Source organism: Calypte anna, chromosome 1 (genome assembly GCF_003957555.1).
Source record: "Calypte anna isolate BGI_N300 chromosome 1, bCalAnn1_v1.p, whole genome shotgun sequence".
Classification (NCBI taxonomy): domain Eukaryota; kingdom Metazoa; phylum Chordata; class Aves; order Apodiformes; family Trochilidae; genus Calypte; species Calypte anna.
In genome coordinates this window covers 62,134,262-62,154,148 of record NC_044244.1, presented here as the reverse complement: position 1 = coordinate 62,154,148, position 19,887 = coordinate 62,134,262, and the positions used below count along the sequence as shown (strand labels likewise).

General features: G+C 44.6%; 1 protein-coding gene across 1 annotated transcript in view; it reads right to left on the bottom strand.

Moving 5' to 3' along the window:
* B4GALNT3 (beta-1,4-N-acetyl-galactosaminyltransferase 3) overlaps positions 1-19,887 on the bottom strand; it is a 65,555-nt gene that overhangs the window by 27,665 nt on the left and 18,003 nt on the right.

Sequence of the window (19,887 nt, the reverse complement as noted above, 5' to 3'; positions counted from 1 at the left end):
CCCTCAGATCATCCCATGATCCTAAAGAACATCAATTTTTTTAAACTAGTAGTCCCAAAGAACAGTAGGCAAGACAATAAGCAGATTACTAATTAGTCTAACAATCAAAAGTCTATTATTCTGAATATACAACTATTTGCACAATAAAATCTTGCATAATAAGATCTTTTAATCTTCTTTTCTTGAAGCAAATTATGGCAAAGAATGCACCTGATGGGGCATTCAGCTGTAATGCACAAAACGTTAGCAGTGATGCAGTTAAGGATGTCGCTATTTAAGTGAAGTCAGCTTCCAGGTTCAAAGCAACTTCACCTCTCCCTTCCCTCCCAGCCTGCTCAGTGCATGAGCCAGGATTAATTTCTGTTTCCTTCTACAACTCCACTGGCCTCCTGACCTTAGGAAGGGCAAAGACAAGCAGATGTAGATAACCTTGTAGCTCTCTGTGACCTCTGTCCATATCACTAATGTGGCAGTGCTGATGAACAGAGCTCACACCTCCCAGCAGTGTTACAGTGGCTCACAGAGTGCCGTTTTCAGAACTGCTAAACATTCTGGCACTGAGACAGCAACTATCCAACCTGCCAGCAGATCAGCACGGTGCCACCCCACGCGATAGCTTAGCTGTGAAGAGTGCAAGTGCCAAAGACTCTTCGAGCACTCACTTCTCCCAGGCTGGTGGCAGACCAGCTCAGTATCCATGTATCAGGGAACAGAGCCAGGCTCCCTGCCCTTTTTCTTTAAAAATGGAAATAATCCCCAAAGAGGATTCTAAGAGGTCTAAGAGGTCCACAGAAGTTGGCTGCCTTGGTATATACAGGGATCCCGTCTGCCAGCTTCAAGTCTGAGTATTAAGACAAATTATCTGAGCTCTCTGCACTGCTCCTGCAGCCAGAAGTGGCAGGGATGTGCTCTGACAGGGCAGCAGAGCCCAGTGATCTGGAAATCTCTACTGCTTCAGAGCCAGCATGCCCATCTTGACCCTACCCACCCATTTCCACCCTGGCCACCCAACCCAGCAGCACGGACACTCACCCTGGCTGAAACAGGAGCGTGTTCCATCAGTTTGCTTTGGCCGGGGTGTTTACAAGCCACATGACTTAGATCAGCTCCAAAACATCTCTGAGTTTTGCAGAGGCCAAGGCAAACCCACACCAACTCTAGAAACTAGAACTCACAAAGGAGCCTTTGACAGATCCCCTGCTCTGGCCCTGCTGAGCTCTTAGCCTGCTATTGTACCTAACAAGGTTGCAAAACTCTTGTCTCTATTTGCTCTTAAATCTGCGGGGTCTGGCAGAGGTGAGCAGAAAGCAATGCTGAAGCTGTCTCCTCTGATGCAGTGAATAAAAGGAACAATAAACTAAAAGTGCAAGAAATGGGGAAAATGATCAGATCATGGGGAAAATGATCAGTCAGAGATGCGACTGAGACAAGACTCAGGGAACTACAGTGTGCTACTTTCCTGACATGAGTGTCAGCTTACATGTGTGGGTTTCATTCAGGCCCTGTTAGATGCTGAACAGCCACAAATTTCTGACCTATGCCTTCCCACCTCCAAATTCTCACAAAAAGGTATGGGTTTAAGTCTATGACTAAAAAAATATCAACATCAATATTTATCTTCTGTAGAATATTTTCCAGACACTAGTCATTAAAGCACATTTCATGCTTCAGGGACTGACTGTCATGGGAAAGAAGAAATTCCTGTATCTTCATACAAGATGATGTATAATGGTTGAGCTCCCACCTTGCTCATAGAAACGAGGCAGGAACCACTACTTCTGAGAGTCCTGCAGCTGGACACATGGCTCTACTTGCATGAAATTCAGCACTCACTACTTTGAGGTCTCATTGCACCTAGCAGAAGGGAGCCCAATTTTTTTCAGAGTAGAGTCCCAGAAGAGGGGGACTGGATAACTTAGAGAGGAATCAAGTAAAACAGGAATAAATTTTAAAAGGGCAACATAAGCCGGTCCACTGTGGGAGAATCACTGACAGAAGACAGCAAGAGAAGCAGGTTTTTTTCCTTTCATGCAGAGAGAAGGGACTGTTTAGTTTCACTGTTCAACTCAGGACTTCACTGGTCTGCAGAATAAGCCCAGGATAAAGTGTCAGGAACTCACCTCTCCTGGGAAGAGGATGTTGGCCACCACAGCCAGCCACTCGGCCATGGTGACTGCCGGGCTTGTCTGCGCTTGGGTTCCTGTGTGGGCCTGGCATGGAGCCCACCTCACAGCAAACACAGAAGCCAGGCTGCACACAAGTGCCAACGACTGACATTTCTCTGACCCATGGAACAGAGAAGAAAGGGGGGCAACTCTCTGTGTTGTACAAATATTTACCTAGCACTTCCATCAGCCAAACATGGGAGAGACAAAACATCTAGGCATTAATCTGGAGGTAGCGATTTCCTTGCTGGGTAATTTTTACTCTGGCAGGCTCATTCTCCAACATGGTAGGACCTGATTTTCAGAAAGCAATAGGATAAACACCCCCCCTGACAGAAAGAACTTGGGACTCCATTTTCTTCTCAAAAGACTGGCTCTCCCCTGGGGATGTCCATGGGTGACCCTTGGAGAAGGACCTGGCTTTGCCCATGCTTTCCTCACCAGGTGAAGGGAGGGAGCTGTAGAAAAAAGACATAGCTCCTGCAGGCTCTTGCAGCCAGAAGACCTCCAGATGCCAACTGCTGATAGAAGTTTTCTTCCCAGCACAGGCCACAGGATTCAAGACATTGCCTTACAGGTATCTACTCCTGTGCAGCAGCTGAAGAGCAGAGCCTTGTGGCTCCATCCACTGCTCTGTCTCAAGAGCACCAGAGCCAGATGTTCTGCCACAGGCTCACCATGTCCTTGGGCTACCCATGAGCACTGCTCAGGAGCCCAGTTGGCTGGAGCACTTTCTTGATGGCTATTTAAAGTCAGTGATAATATGCATGGGAAAAAGCACTAGGCAGGAACTAAAATACTTCAGTAAATACTTCAGCATTACTAAGAGAGAATGACAGACCTATTACCTTTGCTGGTTTTGCTCAAGCCCCTCTACAAACCCGGGTTTGGTTAGATTGGAAGAAGGCAAAAACCTGTACAGGCAGACATTAAAGGCTTGGGAGGAGCCTGTCCCATAGCCAGCTGAATAACTGGAGATGTTTGTCTGGGCTTTGCTGCCATTAGCCTGTCAGACAGATGCACTAACCAGCTCCTGGCCTTTCTTTTCTGTGGGCACCTCTTCCCAAAGCACTTCCCATCACTTCTGCAGCACCAGAGTTGATTTCCAAGGCTATTTTTTCACCACAAGGACCTCCAAGGAAGGCAACCCTGATGTAAGCACAGCATGTCAGAAGCAGCAGCCAGCCTTGCCATCACATTCTCCCCTTTCTTGGCATCAGGACCAGCCTCATGGCCACAAAGGATGGTTCAGAGCAGTGATTAACCTAAAATCTAACCCAGAGGAAAGAAAGACAGATGGCTTTCTGCATGGTCAGCTTGCCCTACTGAGACACGTGACCAACCTCCTTTCTACAAGCAGTAATTCACCTTTTTTTCTACTTTTGTGCACCAGTAGTCCATGGTTCAAGCTTCACTGGGATCAGCCACCACCCTGAAATGCGAAGGTGTTTTTTTCTTCAGTGCAAAGGGGTCCCTTTTCTCCCTGTTCCCATCAGGCAGGCTGGCAGCTGCCTGCCGAGTTCCCAAATGCCTACTGGGGCTGCCGCTCTGGACTTGAGGTTTGAAGCCCTCAGGACTTGAGCTTGCCTCTGGAAATAGAGGCAGGTGGACACAAAGAAAATAGCCTGAAGAGGAGGCTGAGACAGACCTGCATTCTACAGCAGAAACACCCTCAAGAGGCAGCCAGTCTGGAGCCAGTTGCCTGTAGAGCAAGCAGACCAACACTTAAGGGACAGAAAAGCTGTAACTAGAGGAAATAAGATGAAGATGTTTCTTGTCTTGGCTCTCATCAGGGCCCAGGGCCACGTCTGCCTCTTCTCAGCTATGCTTTTTATTGCTATTGGGTTAAAAGTCTACAAAGGAAGCTGCAGGAGCAGCAAGCAGAGATGGGGAGATCTCATTCAGCAGTTATGATTCTGACAGAGCAACGCACTTGAAGCTCGGTTCAAGAGAAAACAATAAAAAATTAAAAAAGCAGAAAGCCACAGCCAGAGGTAACAGACAGGAGTAACAAGGGACCTATCAAGCCTCAGGGCAGAAGCATGGTCAGAGCTTCTCTGTTTGGAGATAGATCCATCAAGCCACTGTCCTCCTGCTCCTGGCACCAGGCAGCACTCGATGTTTCAATTAGCCTCTGAAGGTACCTGGCAATTGTGCAAGGGGGAAATCCCAGCCCCACTCGGGTGACCAGCAGGATAAGATTTGATTACTCTGCTGTTGTTACTGCTGCTTACATAGCTGCAAATGCTATTAACACCTACGTGCTATCCAGCCCTTCTGTAACCCTGCTAAATGATTTCACTCAGCAGCCTCAGGAAACAGCAGGTCCCACAGGCTGGTTTGCACAAGAAGCGTTTTCCAAGTCTGAGACCATCCTCCTCTTTTGTTGCAGGAACAGGGCCACAAAAACCTGCCTGATTTGAAACAGGATTTTGTTCTTCATTACCTGCAGCACTCACAGACCCCTCAGCATAGCATGATGTTTTGACCCTTTCTTGGATCCTATTCCTCTTCCTATCCTGGTTGAATTTTTTTAAATTTGCTGTTATCCTGTGGGACTTCCATGTGATTTGAGGTTTCTCCCAGTATTACTCCTAGATAATGAGGTATGTAGGGGAAGTACCCAATACTCCCAAATATTCCCATTAAGTGCCTTGCAAATATAGTTGTCAAAAAAATGCTGGAGAAGGTTGCAAACTAAAAATGACACAGGAACTCAACACAAGGACCTATGTACAGTCCCTCACCTCCATATGCATGTCCTGAACATAAACTTAAACTCTAGCTTCTGCCCCAGTTACCCTCACAGGCACTCTGCGAGTGCTTTCACCCCACCATACGTTGCTGGGTGAAATAGGCAGTGAAGCTGTGGTCCAACAACCAAATCCTTCTGGCCAGAGAGATCACAGGGACAAGCTGCCACTCTGCCGTACACCCCAAGCAGCATGGTTTTGTGGCTGCAGCCTGAGAGTGGCCATCTCTGTGTCACCTGCCCACAGCAGTACTACATAATGCTCTGGGGAAGGGAATATTTAGAGGGTTCCACGTGCCTTGACACTCACCCTGACCAGAGCAAACTAGTGCCAGAATGCTGGGGAAGAAACACTTGTCTCCTGGATTACCACACACACAAATATGAAGCCCCACAACACCAGCATACAGAACATAAAGATGAGGTGTAAACTGGCCTCCTAAAATAGAAACTGGGGGGGGTGGGGAAGGATAAAGTGAAAAGGAACAGCAAATGGCTTCTGGCCAGAGGGGTGAAGGAAGGTTAGGTCAAGTCATGAATCATAGACAGGGACAGAGAAACTACCAAAAAATCATTCAAGGGTAGAGCCGGGCTCTGGTTACTTATTTAAGTCAATAAAAGGCACAGGCATAAAAGAGTGAACTCCTTGCCCTTAGATCAAAATCAGAACAACACTCTTGGAGTTAAAAGAGGTTATGAAGCCTGGTGCTACAGAAGGAGGCCTGCAAACCTTTCCATTTCTGGTTAGCATGAAACCCTGCAAATACAATTGCTGACCTTGAGGGATAAATCACAACTTAGAGACCATGTGTGCAGACATAAATTATTCCGTTCTTCCTCCATTTACAACACTAATTCACTGAGTTTTTGAAATTGGACGGCTTTGCTGTCAGTGAGTTTGCAAACTTGGACAACAACCTGCAGGACATTAAAAGTATATGAAACACAAAGGAAGAAAAAGCAGAGCACTGAACTTGGGAATGAAAGGAAAAGCTCTCTTTTGATAAGACAAAACTACCTAGGGCACTCATGCAGTCTCATTTCCAGACTCACCCACCAATATAATACCTTGCTGCTGTGGCCCTCTAGGTATAGGAAAACTACTTCATACAGGAAGGAAGGAACTGATAAGAAATATCTGGGGCAAAACCCTGTTGTGTTTAAGATACTTAAAATCTTGCTTCTGCCACTGAAGTCTTCCATTGCCCTAGCTAAATTGGGAAGCCCATTTATGCCACAAGATTATCTCTCAGAGATTTTCTGCCTCCTGAAAGTTCAGTCAGCACACACACGGAGATGCATTGCTGGACTTGAGGGAGAAGGTCCATGATACTGCTGCCAGTTGCACTATCCTTCAAAATTACGTGACTGAATTCATAAATGAGCTCCAGAAATGCCTCTGTTTCAACCTAGTGGGTGGTAGAGTCAAAAAATTGCCAACTATTGCTTATCTGCACTTTCCAAGCTGATGGCAGAGGAGACTCAGAAGCCAATGCCAGCGTGGAAAGGTGGTTATGACCTACAGCCACCTGCAGTGTCTGGCCACAGAGCCCCAGCTCTGCCTGTGCAGCTGTAATCCCTGCCCCAGGCAATCCCAGCCAACAGGGGCTGTGAGCAATGGAGACAATGTCCTTGTCCTGCCCTCTCCTCTCTGACCATGCAGCTTACTCCCTTTATGCCTTCCTCTCTTCTACCTCTGAAAAGCTGCACTATGGAATTAGAGTAGGGAAGACGAAATAGAAGGGCATTTTATTTTCAAGAGAAGGAAACAATGTTGACTCAGATGAAGCCTGAAGCCTGAGAAGAGCAACTCCTGTTCCTTTCATTAATGTAAGATAAACACCATGATTCTGGCAATGCTAACTTACACAACAAAAGTAGGAGAAAAGTAGGAGTAGGAAATAGTTCCCATTTTTCTATTCCTTTGCGGTAATTCAAAGGTCATCCTAACTACAGAAAACACATGTAGAAGCTTTTAAATAGTAAAATATGCTTTCAACATGACAGCCACAAGAGATGTTTAGTTAAAATCATTAACTGTTGGCAAATCCAACTCTTCAGTTTATGGAACATGTGGCAGATGTCCTTGCAGTTACAGTGTGAGTGTTGCACACAGGCTGACTCTTATCTGCTTCCTCAGAAGATAGTTCTACCAAAAGCAAACAGTGTCAAAAAAAGCTGCCTCCAGTCAGACCAAAATTATGTGTATTTTTAATAGTTCACATCATGGTATCACACTTACCAAGCCACGCTTTTGCCAGTCATTGTCCTTAAAACAAGGGATTTGTATCAAACCAGTTAGTTACTGATGGGAGATCAAGATGCTTGGCTTGCTTGAACTACATGACTTGCAGTGCATAGAGAAACTGGCAGGTTGACAGAAGAGCACAGAACTGGGTGTTTTGATACAGTTTGTGATAACTTATGATTTTTATTCCAACTTTTAAGAGCAAAATAATTTGCCGCTTCATGCAGTTCAGTTTCACAGAATCACAGAATGTCAGGTTGGAAGGGACCTCAAGGATCATCTGGTCCAACCCTTCTAATATTATTGTTCATGTGAGATGTCTTAGCACCCTGTTGAGCTGAGACTTGAAAACTTTCCAAATTGGGGGAATCCACCACTTCCCCTGGGAGACCATTCCAATGGCTGACTGTTCTCATAGTGAAAGATTTTCTTCTTGTATTCAAATGGAATCTCCCCAGGAGCAACTTGTGCCCATCGCCCCTTGTCCTATCCATGTTACTCCTTGTAAACAGGGAGTCTCCATCTTCTTTGTAGCTGCCTTTTAAGTACTAGAACATCATAATAAGGTCTCTCCTAAGTCTTCTCTTTCCAAAGCTGAACAAACCCAGTTTCATGCTTTGCTTTTTCTTCTCCACCTCTTTTTTCAGTAAACAGTAACTGACTAACAATAATCTGACATTATTTTTGGAGCAAAAATACCATCAATCCTGGAACCTCTACATTGGAACCTCTACCAATTCACTCCCAGTGACCACATCCTCAACTGCTGATTCACACTCTGCATACAGTCTGCACTTTTTTTTCTTTTACATTAGTAAGAATAATAATAACAACTTTAAAAAATCCTATCTGGCTCTCAAGATGAATAGCATGAAAAGCAGATGTTCCACCTGGTTATGATCACTCCAAGTGGTATTTCTGGCACCCTGCCTTTTGTCTGGAGGCACCAGTGAAGCCCTGTCCTTAGAGACACTATAGGCAATAAAGGCCTCTTCTGCTGTGGTAACAAGTTAATTAAAGTTACCATTTGCCTCTCTATTACCAGCTCAGTGCCCCAAATCATTGGCACTGCGCTTGGAGACCAACCTGGGAGGCTTCCTGCCTACTTTTAGTCTTATCTACAACATTATCATTAACAACAGTAAGGATTTCTTGAAAAAAGAAGCATGATACCAAATGCTTTTAGCCATGAGCTGATCTGCAGCTTTGGTGTCCAGGGTATCTGAATAAATTCAATGAATATGAAGCAACATATGTATGCAGCTTTCCTCCCCTCAGTGCAGTGAGATACCTGCAAAAATAAAGAAAGAAAATGGCAATTCCATGGTCAGCAGTCTTTGCTATCAGTTTTTCATTTTTTCCAACAGGATTGTGCCCAAGAAAGTTCAGCAAGGTGGTCCATGTAGCTTTCTTTGGTAACTTCAGTGAGTGAGTTTTTCTCAACTAATTTAAACACCACAGCACAAAGACTGCTCAGAGGGCTTTCCAATACATCTTTTCAATACAGGATCTTTCCAGGATATGAAGCTGAACATCAACTTTACTGAATGTAGCTAATGCATTATTTCTTTTATCTTGGATGGGAATTTCCTGAAGACTCAACATCTTGCCACTTCCATGTAGAGGCAGCAAACATTTGCTGCAAATGTAAACATTTGCTTACAGCTTGAATTTCAGACAAGTTCTGTGGAACTCTGTGATGCAGAAAAAACCCCCACACCTTATTTATTTATCTACTTGCCATTTCTATTTGCCATTTTGCTTAAAGCTGCTGGTGCCATTTTCTTCCTCTGAATTCACCTTAAAGGTAGTAATCCACTCAAATTTATCAATTCCAATTATTATTATTGATTGTGACAAAACTATTGCCAGATTCTATCAGTTTCAGTGATGATCAGAGGCAGTCAAGGGGTGAGACTGAAGGAAGAAAGGAATTAAGATAAAGAACAGGCAGGACAAACCTCCACCAGAAACAGTGCAGGTTGGGCTGCTTTGACCATGAGGCAAAGAAACTAAAATGACACTCTTGAAGGCCACTCCAGAAATACTTTATGATTTGCTTAAATTGTTTTCAATTACTCGTGTTATTGAGGGTGGCAGAATGACTGATCTGAGGGCTCTGTATGGGACACTTTACTCTGACACTAAACAGAGCCAAAAAGACAACAGACACCACAAAATGTGGGACAACAGAACACTTCAATAGGCTTTGGAGAAAACTAGAGCAGGCATCTCAAATGAATGAGTGATGAATACCAAAAACCAGAGAAATTTAAAAAGCCTAAGTAACAAAGGAACCAACCCTGCAGTGGTTGAGGTACTGCTTTGGTATTGCTTTCTAGGTATGTCAGATTAGAAACTATTTGATGACTGGATTTTGAGTCAGATTAAGTCCTTCTAATAATGTTAATGGGTTTTGGATGAAGCTTCTAAAACTTCTCCAAGAATTTCAGGAACTTGGATGCAATCCCTGTGTACAAGTTTACTTCCATGATTCTGATTTGAAGTTTAGAACTACAGCTTCTGGTTCATATTTACAAGGTTCAAACGCTGATTTAAAAGATGGCAAAAAGCCACTGCCATTTCAGGATATCCTTCAAAAATGCCTGAAACTTCTAATCAGATGCTGACAACACCAAATCTAAGGCAAAATCTTCATAAGGCCTAAATGCCAGCCTTCGTTTCTTTTTGAGGAGGAGCTATCTGCACGTCTCCAAACTCAACACCACCATCTCTATTTAGAAAAATGCAATTTGTAACAGTGATTTCCACTGAATCATCATTAAATAGTGACTGATTGTCAGGGCAGAGAACATGCAAGACAGACTAAAGGTTTCATATGTTTTGGAAAATCCTACAGATCTATGCCTTAAAAACCCTATTAAGCCTGAGTATACTTAAAGGGCGAGAGAATGCTTGACCTTCTCCAGGACACAGGCTCAAAATTCTCATGGACAAAAAAAGCCACCAGTTCTCCCTTTGGGTATCTGAACAAATGTGTGCTGTGCAATGGAAAAGGCTGCAAAGCACAGATACTTTCTTCTTGGCTAGCTTCATTTCCCTAACAAGGGTTGCTATGAGGAAGAATCCTGGTTGTGTAAACTCCCTTTTATAGACCTCTTACCAAATGACATAATTGCAAAATAGCAACTTCTGAAATACTGTTTCTCGTCTTTCTTGACTAAATCCCACATCAATGCCCTGCTCTGGGTCTCAAAGCAGCCTGTGTCACACATTTGTCAAAAACCATTAAGAAAGTGGTAACCAGGAGGAGTTCACAGAAACCACCCCTTGTCCCAGAGAGAACAAACCTGGAGCCATGCATGAACTGAGACACAGATGAACTTTTCAAAGCCCAGACTGCAGGGGCCAGCCAAACACTGCTGATGGGGCCCCATTCTCCACAAGCAATCCCTGCCACCAGCAGGAATTCCTGAAGGCTTCCAAGAGGTGATCCTTCACCCCAAAGGAGATGGCCGGGTTATTCTCCTTGGAGCTTGGCCAGCGTGCCTTACAGAGCTATCCTGTTTCTGTGGAATATTTACCCGTTCTACAGTTTCTACCAGAGCTTTCAATTCACCCAGCCAACTGCTTAAGGTGGTTTGTGTGGATTGATTGCAAAATTAAGTGTTTTCTTTCCAACGTGTTGGAAATTTCCATAAGTAAGGTAAAGGGGTTCCTACTGCCTAGCACTCATCCAGCAAGTGCCTAATGAACTGCAGGACAAATGAAACCATAACAACTGTCCAATTGGCCTCTTGTGTAATTCAGTACAGGAAACTCACACAGTAATTCCTGCACTGGCTCCAGAATAAATAACCAATGAAAATGCCATTAGTTATTTACATGCTGATCTGAGATTTCATCCGAACTCTGTACTCAGACTCCTCACTAAGTCTTACTGACCTTTTCCATAGGCTGCTGGTGTGATTCGTACTGAGCTTCACTGACCAATTTCATTCTCTTTCCATCATGGGATGACTGCTCTGCCTTATACAACTTAACCACATAGATCAAAATACCCATTTCTAGCATGTTCTGCCAAAACTGAAGGCAAGTGAAAGCAGCTGGCCTCTCTACTGCATTTTGCCAAAGGACTAGTTGTTCATCATCTGTCTTGTGCGTGCCTCTGACCCCAGTAACTCACTAAGCTCCAGGTTTTACATAGCTGCTAGGAGAGCATCAGACCTTAGTTCCTGTGCCCTGCATTACAGCAGAGTTTATATACTACACACTGGTTTATGGGAAAAGTTCCTAATGTGGTGTCTCCTGGGACACAGATGAGGATTGTATGCCTCTGACTTCCCAGGCTCCACAAATATCCCAGAGCAGTCTACTCTGGATTACTCTTTTAATCTATTTTTTTCTGCGTTCTAATACAAAAACACAGAATTGCTGAGGTTAGAAGGCACTTCTGGAAACATCTAGTCTCAACTTCTTTTCATAAGAGGTTCTCCATCACCTAGGGATGCATAGGGACATATAGTCACCTTGACTGCATAGGGACATATCCATTCTGGATATTCTGACTTTCAACAAGACAAGAGGGCATGGTCTTAAGTTGTGCCAGGGGAAGTTTAGGTTAGATATTAGAAAGAATTTCTTTATGGAGAGGGTGATCAAGCATTGGAATAGGCTGCCCAGGGAAGTAGTGGATTCTCCATCCCTGGAGATATTTAAAAAGAGACTGGATGTGGCACTCAGTGCCATGGTCTAGCAACCGCAATGGCGGTTCAAGGGTTGGACTCGATGATCTCTGAGGTCCCTTCCAATCCAGCCAATTCTATGATTCTATGGTGTTGAATACCTCCAAGGACAGAGTCTCCACAATTTCTTTGGGCAATCTGTTCCATTGTCTGACCACCTTTACAGTAAAAAATGTTTTCCTTATGTTTACACAGCATTTCCTACAGTTTGGTTTGTGCCCATCACCTCCTGTACTTTCCCTTAACACCACCAAGAAGAGTCTGTCTCCTTATTCCCATCAGGTATTTGTACACATAGGTAAGACCTCCCTGAGCCTTCTCATCTCCAGGCTGAACAGCTCCAGCTTCCCCTTCTATGTCAGATCCTCCAGTTGTGTACTCTCCTTCACAGCCCTTGGTAGAACTCATTCCAGCATGTCCAGGTGTCTCATCTGGGGAGCCCAGAACTGGACACAGCACTACAGACGTCTCATGTGGGCTGAGCAGAGTAAAAAGATCATCATCTTCCTCCATCTGACCTAATGCATCCAAGGAGAGTGTTGGTCTTTGCTGCCAGGACACTTTGCTGACTCATGTTCAACCTGCTATCCACCAGGATCACACAGTTCTTTCCTGCAAAGCTGTGTTACTCTTCTGCTCCTTAAGATTGCCTCCCACGGGATTCTTTGAAGCAGGTCCCTGAACATGGGCACAGTTTGCTTTTCTTAAGTTCAGGGTGGTTATTTGCCTTGTTCCAGGTTAACCCAAATCTGTTCACCACTCGAGGCAAAAACAATTTGCAAAAATAATTTTAAACCAGCCAGTCATCTAAACACATTGATAACTCTGTACCCCAAAAGTTTCTAAGCTCACTGCTTCTGAAAAATCTGTCAGCAAATACTTTGGAAAAAGGAGTCCCAGGGGAAAATATTGGGATTTGAACCAAGCCATACATCTGCCTTTTTAGAGCCCAACGTAAAATGGCAATACAATTAACTACTTCAGCGTTTGCAAAATCACTCTGAGCCTTCTGCTTTTCTGTACTCTCCACCTCCCCATCAGAAATTCACCTTCTCTACAGCCAGTTTCAAGTATGTGATCAAAACCCTTTGTGATCCTGAAAAATGTGAATGGAAGGACAAAAGAGACTGAATTCTAGAAGAAATAATGAGAGGTCTAATAAGCTAAGTTTATTATTCATGTTCCTACTGTATAAATGAGAGACTGATTTGTTCATTCAAATTAAGCAACCACAGAATAATATCCAGGTGACCACATCAGCATTTCACAGGATTTAGAAAAATAGAGTGGAACATAAATTCTGTTTGCTGCAGGATGCTTTGTCTGTTTTATAATACATGTAAGTGTCACTGTTTGACATGCTCTTCTGCTTGGAGAATTAATTTGAAAATGATGCAATGGGATTGTCAGCAGCCTATTGTCTGGGAGTTTATCCATTAAAAAAGCCTCAATGTAATGCAATATGCTAATAGGTAAACTGGAAAACAAACAAAATTGCTCACCTCTGCCAGGTTCATTTCTCTGCCATGGGTCTCAGCAACAGAGGAAGACCTGGCATAGTGCATGAAATAGAGACAGCACCAGTTCAGAATGGCCCAACAAGGCTCCTTTATGCCTTTGCTCTTTTAGCTGAAACCAAGAGCAACATTCTCTCAAATCTGTCACATGCTTGTTTTTTACCTGCTTTTAAGGATCTGGATTGCTCAACTGATTTTTTTTCAGACCTTTTTAAGTTTTTCTTTTTAAATACTGTTCCTTCAGCACTGTTTTGTCTTGTCACAGAGAAGATGGGGTTTTCACCCAGTCTGAAAAGCAGCTGTCTTGGTGTTCAAAAATTCAGTAATCCTAACAGCAGCACTGATGGACTAACAGGACAAACATCATTGAGTATGAGAATGAGTACGAGCCATTACTGCATCAGTGTCAATAGGGACTCATCAACCCTTGAATGAGGCGGCATTCACACAGTTGGTGAAATCTGGGCATGTTCTTGATGCCAGCATTATCTCCTTGACTGTTTTTCTGTCTTTTCAGTCACCATTTGATGGTGAGAATAACACAAATCTGTTTGCTTCCCAGGAGAACTGGAGGGCGCGATTATCTCACTTTCTAAAATGCCAACAATGACAAGGGTGGAGAGTATGATTCACAGGGCCTGTGCACTCAGACTCACACAGACTTGTTACAGAAATGCTGCTGGTCAGATCAGGAAAAAAAAAGCCCCCTGGGCACTCTGATCCTCATTAGAAATAGGAAAAAAGGCTTTCTAGTGAAAGAAAAAAAACCTCACGATCTAGGAATCTCTGCATCTCTCCAGCTCTGAAGCTGGCAAAGTAAGCCTCACTGGATTTAACTTCAAATGCTCATAACTTTGCATAATTGGGAAATGTCAGAATAACATTTTTTATGCACATTTGCCCATGATCAAAAGCACAACTGTCACAAAACCAGATGAGACACACAGCATGTCCCAGACCCCTGGTGAAATCTGGTTGCTAACGCATTCAGTTGCTGTAAGTGACCCTTGTGGAGGGATGTCCTTTATGAACATCTCTAACAATACTGAGCCATATAAAACGAAAGAAGCTTTTAATTAACAACTTTATCCCTGCTTCAAAGTATTAAAGAAAGTAAAAAAAGAAAAAAAAAAAAAGTAGAGTATGTGAATTTTTTAGGGTGCTTCTAAATTTGAGCCCCATAGGTAAGCCTAGAAATTCCTTCAGGTCTTCTTCATAAAACCTTCATGCACTTATGTTAGTAATGTGGTAGGTATAGGTGAGCTCTCACCCAACAAAAGCTCAAATGACAGGAAGGACACTCCTGGAATAACTATCTTAACATTATGAGCATATAGAAGACAGAGAAAAACCTCATTTTTTTTCAGTCTACTCTGCAGTAACAAGATAACTGTCCAGTTTCTCTCATCCCCTCACTAAAAATGCTTTTAATTTAATTTCTTTACCCCTGTCATTCCCTTTGCCCTCTCAGACTCTTCCAGACTCTGACAGTTTTGGGAAGCATTCAGACATTCCCATCTCCCAGTGACCCTCCTGAGACTTCTCTTTCAAGTTCTCCCGTGTTTTCTGGTGAGCTGTTTCCTCTTTCATCAGCTGCTTGCAAGTCCTGCCCCAGTCTTACAGCACTGGAAAAAAACGCAACCCGATAGCATGAATAAATGATAGCCAGTCCCTCCTCACCCTTTCATCTCCTCTTCTCTGGCCGTAAGCAATCTCCTTGCTGCTCAGGCAATGAGCAAGCACCGGGCCAGGCTGTGGTGCTGCCATGTCAAGCCTCAGGACTGACTCCAGGCCAGGTTACTATCTGAGCAGGTTGGTAAGTGAGCTGAGATGTTGCTCTCCAGAGATGCCCTGGCCTTCTGCCAGCATCTTGGGTGGAGAAGGCCTGATAGGTTCCTGCTTAAGGGACAACAAGGGCTCCCACCCAGTCCAGCATCCCTTGGGGGACACATCTACCATGGCGGCTTCTCTAGCAGCATCCTACACCATCAGAGCACAAGGCACCACCACATTTTGTCTGGAGGTTGCAGGTAGCTGGTGCCTTTGTCACAGCCCCCATGAAATGCCCTGAGCCATGAGATGCCCTGGCCTTCTGCCAGCATCTTGGGTGGAGAAGGCCTGATGGGTTCCTGCTTAAGGGACAACAAGGGCTCCCACCCAGTCCAGCATCCCTTGGGGGACACATCTACCATGGCGGCTTCTCTAGCAGCATCCTACACCATCAGAGCACAAGGCACCACCACATTTTGTCTGGAGGTTGCAGGTAGCTGGTGCCTTTGTCACAGCCCCCATGAAATCAGCCACCACTCCCTGGTCCTTCACTGCTCAGTGCCCATGGCTCTTCTGGGGAAAACCCATGAGGTGCCATGAGTCATCCCTTACCCCACAGTAAAGCTAAGAAAACAAGCAATGATGAGATAGAGACAAGAATAATTGTCATATGAGAAAAATTTATAACCTATTCTTCCCACCCAGGATTTTCCCGGCTCAGACATGCTAAAAGCACCAATTACACCATTCTAGCAGACTCCCAGAGCCCCAGCAAGGGCTGCATGTGACAGACACCAAATGGCCCTGCTGCAGGGGCCTAGGGGAACCCTTAGTGCTGATGTGCTTACAGTGCACAGTCACATTTCTTACAGCAAAAGGAGTCCTTTCCCCTCCCCAGTCTGATAAGATATAGTACTGGTCTTGAATGGATTGGTGGGAGCAGCATTTGAGGAGGCCCTGGTACTTGTGAACCTGAGATGGAAAACTAAATCCCAACTGCTTCAACACCATAAGCAAGGCAGGCACTTCAGGACAGCACACTTGCTCTGTGACCCCATGTGCAGGCTTTAATCAGGACCCATGAGACACCAAAATGCAATTACAGTCAAAGAGGTGATATAGGACAGCCTCTCACTATCCCATATTCTCTCTTATTTAAGTAGCTTGCCCCAGTTTGCTCAGTTTTTTTTAAATCAAAAGGATATTTTCTAACCAATGGTGCTGCAAATCACAAGCTGAAAAAACAAACCAGGTTATTTTTTGCTCTTAAAAAAAAAACAACACAACCCCAAAAAACCAAACACCACCCACCAGGGATCTTGCCCAGTGGTCAAAACTGCCCAACTGCTCATTTGTGTGCACAGCTGTAAACAATTTGTTCAGAGCTCTACAGCTATAGGAGCGGAAGGAACAGAGCAAAACCAAGCTGCCACAGGCAGCAACATTTAAAAGGTTCTTTTTACCACTCATCTTCCCATTAATTAAGGTACTTTTCTTCTAGTTTTCTGGGTGACTGAACCACCCTGGAAGAATCAACCCCAGCATATTTTCAACCTGTGTTTTTGTTTACTCCGAGAGGGACAATTTTTAATTAACTTCTTACAAACATTCACCAGAGGCCTGGATTATCAAAGAGCTAGCTTTAGCCACATCAGGAGGAAAAAAAGCAATGCCCATTTAATGAACTGTTGCTAAACAACATCAAATACACGCGAGGAAATTTCGATCTGCTTCTGGAAGTTCCACGAGCAAACACACAAAGTGCAAGAAATACGGTAGATTATTTATTGCCATTTCTTCACTCAACTCGAAGAGCTCCTGCCAGAAACGCAGTTCCCGTGCATGGAACAAAAACCACAGAGGCCCGCCTAGGGCTACTCAGCACACAGATGTGGTCCAAACTTATTGAATGCTGCTGGTTTCAATTAGGGACCAGAGCTGGTGCTTTAATTCTGTCTTGCAAAGAAAGGTCTCTCTGAAAAGGCACAGCGTATGCACACAACCTCACTGTGCAGGAACTAAAAGTCTTACGTAGGAATTTAGCAATTAGCAGATCAGACCATTGGTTCATCCCATCAGATAATCTACCTTTGACCAGTGGCCAACAACTAGTGTATGAAAGGCAGAAGAAAGCAACCTTTAGCTGTAATACTTTGCAGAGGAGAAAAAAAAAATGGTACTCATGACCTATGCAACAGTCAGCTTATGCCCTGCAGCAAAAATTGTGATTAGTCTCCTCTTACCATGCGTAATTGCAAGTGTTACTATTAGTCATAAAATTATCCAACCCTTAAAAAAAAATAAAAAAATCCAGCCACACCGGTTGCATCACTGGCTTCCACAGCACTGAATTAACTATGCTGAAATTACCCAGCACATACACGAGAGACTTATTTTACAAACAATGCTTTTTAATTTAGGGGCGTAACTCCCTTGTTACCAAGGGACTGGTTTATTTCTAGGAGACACTTTGAGTTCTGCTGTAGGACCAGCTTTAACCCTTCTCTCTTCATGGGGGAAAAAAAAAATCAGATCTAGGTATCTTACACAAGTAAATCCTGTCACAAGTAAATCTCTTCTGCCTTAACAACCTTTGCTATTCCTTGCCCTTGGTGCTTCTCAGACCTCATGAAATCCCTGAGCACTGAAGCACACAGAGCTAGCTGCTCTGCTCCAGACAGAGATCTCTCTGGGTTCAAGGAAATGTCAGAACTCAGTCATGCCTGTTTATGTTCCCTTCCATTTTTAAAACAAAGCTGCTCTGGACCATGCTGGCTTAAACCCAGTGGGAGCCCTTCCACTGGCTTCTGTGGGCTTGGATCCAACCCTTGGCCCTCACTCTTAACGTTCTGATTAGCTGCAGCAAGCAAGGCAGACAGCTTTGTTGCTTAGCCAATTTTTACTATTCAGCCTAGTGTAGTAACTCCTGGGTCTCTCACCCTCCTGAGCAACCCCCTGCATAGCAAGTTTTGAAAGAGCTTGCTTGGATGTTTCAGTTACAGGTAACTGGTATCTGGTTTCACTGTGGCCTTTCCAGACAACCCCAGCAACTCAGAAGGATCCAGTTATGCAGATGAAGGATGTATTGGTTTGACCGTATCAAATCTCATACTAGCCTCACTTTAATTAGCTCCTTATGGACTGGTTTTGATCTGAAAAACACTATGATGAATCTAGAGTAACCCCCCTGAGGAACAGAGTTTTGAGAACATAATTTGGCCCCCAAGATGAAGTTCAGACCTTCCTGTGAGCTTCTGCGAGGGCTGATCAGTAAAGAGCTGTGAGAGCATCTCTGGCCAAAACCAAATTTCTGGGGCACTGCTTTCAAACCCAGGTGCCTGGGGATGAAAGCAAGTTGCTTAAAGCCAACCCCTGGGGAAACTCTGGCATTTCAGCCCAGTTTCCAAACAAGGCAGCAGATAGGAGGGTAAAGGGTGTCCTGCTGCAGAGTAGCTAGAGCTGGGTGTAGCCAAGGGTTGTTAATCCTCCTGAGTTCAGTTCAGAGCTAGCACATACATGAGGGTTTCAGCATAGGTTCACCTGGTCAAATCAGAGCTGTGCTTGACCCACAGGTTTACACCTGCACCTTCTTGTCTTTGCAGTCCATGATGCTACCAAATGCTGCTGCAACACTCACATCTTCCTGCAGCTCCAGTGCTGTTTTCATCAAGATATCCAAAGAGCGTGGGCTGCTTGACAGTTACCATGTCCTTGTGCACCACAAATAGCCTGGCTGAGGTACTGGCTGGCCTTCTGATGGTCTGGAAAATACATGAGGTTCTTGGAAGCAAACGACAGCATTTGGCCACTCGTATAGGAAATACACTTGTACAAACACACTTGCAGACAGTTCCTCACCAGCTCCCCATCCCAAAAGGGGCGCCAGGGGTTAGTTCATCCACCTTGGGGACGGTGCTGACCTGCTGCCTCTGACTGTCCCCACCTACATGCCAGGAGGAAGCGTCCTAAATTGTAGCAATCCCTACGTTATGGTTATCTGTGACAGTAGAAGCTCAATTCCATGTGCAGCTGGCCCTGGAGGCAGTTCTGTCCAAAACAAGATGGAGGAGAACAGGGGCAGAACTGAAACGGAGACTGCATAAGAGGAGGTGACAGGGTTTTTTAGGAACAAGGCCTACCATTCACTTGCACTTCTCTCTGGGTCATTAGGAGACCTAGGTGGTCCCCAGATTCAAGCAGCAACCCACCCTGAGCCTGCAGGTGGCTGAGATCTGGATTAATTCCTCGAATTTTTCTGTTCCCACCCATCCTCAGCTAGCATCCCCCACTTTACATCCACTTCCCTTGGCCATGACCTCTCAACCTCCTCTCCTGCACCTCCAGCACCACAATGAAAGGCAGAGGGGTTTTGACATCACAGATTCTGATAGATTCACAAGTACCCCTTATTCTTTCTATCCTCAGTTCCTCTAAAGCTAGCTTTCTCAGCCAAGGCAGGAAAGGTCCATGAACCAGGGTTGGGAGAAGGCAGAAAAGCTCACTGTAACACCCTGCTCTTGGAAGCCAGTATAGCCTTCCCCAGCCAGGAGAGAGGCAGCACTCAGGAACTGACACCAGTTCCCTGTACAGCCCTTCCCATCAAAGTCTTCCTGCAGAAGAGCTACCAGCTCAGGCACTGATGGGCTGTGCCAGCACATGAAATCTGCTGAGTGCTACAGAGCATAGAGAATGTTGAAGTGACACTCTGCGTGAATTACAGAATTGTTGT